At 45.9% G+C, this 4490-nt stretch overlaps 1 long non-coding RNA gene across 1 annotated transcript; it reads right to left on the bottom strand.

Moving 5' to 3' along the window:
• Positions 1 to 926: 926 nt before the first annotated feature.
• Positions 927 to 2372, bottom strand: LOC146892447 (uncharacterized). Its single transcript, XR_015004352.2, has 2 exons — positions 1955 to 2372; positions 927 to 1459 (listed from the first exon to the last, which is right to left on the bottom strand). It is a non-coding gene; the product is annotated as an uncharacterized LOC146892447 (long non-coding RNA).
• Positions 2373 to 4490: the final 2118 nt, after the last annotated feature.

A 4490-nucleotide genomic window follows, 5' to 3' on the forward strand; every position in this document is an offset into this window, starting at 1 on the left:
AGGCACATACGTGGCATACATACACACATTCAGGCAAAACATTTATACAAATAAAATGAAAATAAATACATCATTTAAAAATGAAGGAAAATTAAACCACCTGGGGACTAGTATATTTCTTAAATTTCCATCTTGATGTCTCTATTTTAATCTTATACCATCAGTTCTTAATTTTCTTTTCTATTCAATCTCGTTTTCTGAGCCCAAGCCTGTTGTTCTTAAGTTATCTTTATTTTATGTGTTCTCTTTCCAAACAGCCATATCTTGAACTCACTTTATATCTGGACTAGTGGTGTGTAATCTTCTGAGCAGACAGCTGTTTATTACAGCAGGACAGGCCTGGCTGCAGCTAGCAGCAAGCCTCAACTGCCTTGAAATATATGAAGGAAATGAAAAGCCTTCCTAACACTGCAGATTTCTACTCCTTTTCTTACTAATTTGGAACCCAGCTCCCTTCTCAGCTCAGGTTTTACTACTACTTGTTGTTTTTGTTTTGTCTTTTTGCAATGTATCAAAGAAAGTGAGCATTGGGAGGGAATGGAAGGTAACTGAGTCCACCAAGCTGCTGTTGGCGTTAACAGAACGCCTGTCTAAACACTGGGCTTGATTTTAGTTCGTTCTATCACACACAAAATGACATCCAGTTGACATATGTGCAGAATCATGAGGACAGTAACTGCAGGTGACCTTCCATGTCCACGAGGTCCATGCTTGGAGACTTAGACAAGTGCAGATGGAAAATTGTTTGGAAAACAAGAATTGCATCTGTTGAAATGTAATATATTTTCTTGATATTAGTTCCCTAAAAACCCATAAAACTATTCACATAGCATTTACCTCATATCAGATATCATTAATAACCTAGAGACAAATTAAAACATATGGAAAGATGGGTCTAGGTGATATGAAAATACTATCACACATCATTTTAGATAAGGGGCTTTAATATCTGAGGCTTTTAATATCTCTGCAACGTGATGGGAGTGCAACTAATTCTCTAGGGATGCCAAAGACTGCTTGTATTATACAAATGATATAGAAGTTAAAGAGACTATCGCTGAGACCAGCTAGCGCACCAACATGGCTTCTGGCTAACTGAAGAGGCAGATGTTGGAGCTTGGTCCTTTTATTAGTTACTTTTCTGTTCCAGAGGCTTAGAGTCTATAATGGTGGAGAAGGCATGGGAGCCGGAGCAGGAGAGAAAGAGAGAGAGAGAGAGAGAGAGAGAGAGAGAGAGAGAGAGAGAGAGAGAGAGAGAGAGAGGAGAACAGGAAGTGGGTGAGAGCCATAAACCTCAAAACCCACCCCCAGCAATGCCCTTCCAAACCATGTCACCAACCAGAGACCAACTGTTCAAATGCGTGAGCCTACGGGGGACATTTCTCACACTGTAACAGTCCTGGGTCACACAAACAATGTCGCTGACATGAAAAAGCAGAAATGAAAGTGATGATCGAGGCTGTTAAAACAGGAGGGTGTTCAGAGTTAATCGTTAAGCTTGACAAGGGCACTGCACTGACATTTGCCTTAGAACTCTGTGCCTCTTCCCACTGCCGAGAATCACTCCCCTTTGTCTGTGTCTGAGCACAATGGCTACATTGCCCACTCAGGGAAGATCAGAGGCAGCTCCTGTTTTCACCCTGTGAAAGACTGTTCTCTAACCCACTCGCCGAGCTTCACAAGATCCACTTCCCCCAGGCCAGGCTGCGGTAGGTGCTCGGTTCCCCCAAGCAAGGGGAAGAGGAACTAATTCTGCCACCTCAAGGGAAACCGAACACAAGCTCCCAGATGAACTTCTTTCTCTTTCCCATCCTGTTGACTTTAACTTTCTGGCTTTCATTTCTCATTCTGCTGGAAACGGAGCCAAGCTAAGCATACCACCCAATTTCACCGCACCTTTCTTCCGGAGCAGGGCCATGGCTCTGTTGCTCTCGGCACGCAGCATCTCACTTACCAGAGGACTTGTCTGGTGTCAGCTTCATCATGAAGAGGGTCGAGGTCACAGACTCAAACAGAACAATGGGATTTTCTGCCCCCCTCCCCATTTTCCGAAGCCTGAACATCCTGGTCGATGGGCTGTCCACGCCCTGGTCCCATTCTAGAAGCCTAGCGCCACCTCAACTCTGACCCCAACTCTGAGATCAGTCTGGCTCTGTGGCCCAATCCAAATCATGTCACCTGTCTGGAGAAGGGTAAAATCCCGGCATTCCTTAATGAGTTCCATGTTTGAGGCTAAGAAGTCTGTGTGAAGTTGGTTGTAGGATACACACAATTTCTGAATGAATTAACCACCCAAGGCTACATATTTTCAGGTTCAGGGTTTCAAAGGTGACAGTAAGATAGGTAATCTTTTGAGGGGGGCTTACAGTTTACTGGAGAGATAGTAATGTCCACACAGAAAAGTGAGGATCCCTTCTTAGGCACTTTAGAGGCAGAGGGAGGTTCTATGTCACATGACTGTTGCTTACAGCCTCGCTACCTGATCCCTGGGCAGCAGGGGCGTCTTTTAGCCAAGGGCCTGTGCAAAGAATCAGCTGCAAGGGTAGGGAGAGCAAGAATCTAGGAAAACCAACTAGTGGAGAGGTTTTTTTTAAATAGGCATAACCCCGGCTAACAGAAGCCCCCAAAACCTTCCAAAAGAAAGAAAAGATGGAAGCAAGCTCTGGTCGGGAAGGGTTGAGAGCCTGAAGTGAGAGGGCACTGTGCTCAGAGTCATCAGAAACCACAGAGACGGGGGACGCAGTCAAGGCAGGGCTACACCATCGCTGCGCCACAGCGGACTTCATTCTGCTCTCAGTGCCTTTGGCTGCTGCACCCAAGCTGGGCCTTAAAGCAGTGTGACTTGGCTTTCCAGGCAGTGCTGCCGTTAGTCAGAACTGTCGTGCAGGCTTGGTGCGGGAGAATTGTCTGCATTCTGTCAATCATGTTTTAAATAAACGCTGATTGGCCAGGCAGGAGGTGTAGGTGGGAAAACCAGACAGGAAGTGGAAATGATACAAAGAGAACAGGAGAATTCTGGGAAGGAGGAAGCTGATTCCTCCCACTCCTGCCCAGACTACCAAAGCAGCAGGATGTAAGCTGCCCCACTGAAAAAGGTACTGAGCCACATGGCTAAAATAGATCAGAATAATGGGTTAATCAAGATGTGAGAGTTAGCTAATAAGTGACCTAATGGACCAATCAGCTTTATAACTTATAGAGATATCGTGTGTGATTTTTCTCTGCGACTAAACAGCTAGGGGAACGGGGTAGGACAAAAACCCCCAACAAACAGGCCCACTCATGTTACACAGGCTGGAAGCCATTATGGATCTAAGCAAAGAAGCATCTTTTTCTTAGGGATCAACACAGCATAAAATTCAAGTCAGAGCAGTAGGCTGGAGAACCCTGCTCTCTGCAGAAGCCAAAGGACCTGCTGAGGTCGTGTGGTGTTGGAATTCAGTGCCTTTTGCATTTAATCATGCCATCCACAACATCCTTTGTTTTCTTCTCTCATTCCCTATTAGCTCTACTGCCATTTTCTTTCAGTGTGGTCTCCCCATGACCCTCTGGACTCTTTTCTTTCTTTCTTCACAATTAGCTCGTGTGCTGTTGAACTGAAAACAAAAATGAGCACATCTTCCTGGAAGCCCCTCAACCCCAGGCAGCCTGCCAAGCTGAAAACACGGACAAAAAGGCAACCAGGGAGCCCCAGGTTGCGAGGGCCTCTCCATGCTGAGTGGGCATTTGTCCTTATTTGAAGCTAATTTGTGATCCTCTCCCAACCCCTGCAAATGCTTTAGGTTCTGCAGGCACCAAATGTTCCCTGCGTACGTTAAACAAAAACACAAGGAAAGAACAGAAGGTTGACATTTTACCCAACCCCGTGAGCAGAAAGGAAAACACTTGAAGCTGAAAAATTGCTTTCTGTGCCTGCAGTTCTGGGAAGGTTAGAATAAGTTAAATGGCCTCACCAGCCTTTAAAATGTAAAGTACAGCCTTGCTTCCATCTTCGATTAAAGCTGGCCCATACTGCCCATGGCTGGCAACATTGACCACTGGGGGTCTGAAAAGTTCCTGCACCCCAGTAAGCCTCTCCACCAACTCAATAATCTGAATCAGACCAAATCAAACCAAGTTAGAAACAGCCAGGCTTAATGGATACCAATGCTCCTAGTAGGCTTTCCAGTCCCCCAGAGAGGAACCAGGGAAAGAAGACTGGAAAACCACGTGTTTGTTGTTGGGCAGGTTGTTTAAATACCCTTTGGAGGTGGTCTTGAGTATCTCTGGGGAGGAGTCATTGTTTGGTGGGCTTTCTCGGAGGTGGAGTCTGGACTGAGGCAACTCTCAGGGGAGGACCTTGGGGTGGAACTTCTACCCAAACATTGAAGACTCTTTGGGTATATGGGGGCCAGGGGCTAAGGTGACACTTCTACCCAAAGATCCCAGACTCTTTGGGTATATGAGAGCCAGCTCAAGTCTGGTTACTACCTGTGGGCATGGGATGACGT

Source organism: Myodes glareolus, chromosome 11 (genome assembly GCF_982192425.1).
Source record: "Myodes glareolus chromosome 11, mMyoGla1.1, whole genome shotgun sequence".
NCBI lineage: Eukaryota > Metazoa > Chordata > Mammalia > Rodentia > Cricetidae > Myodes > Myodes glareolus.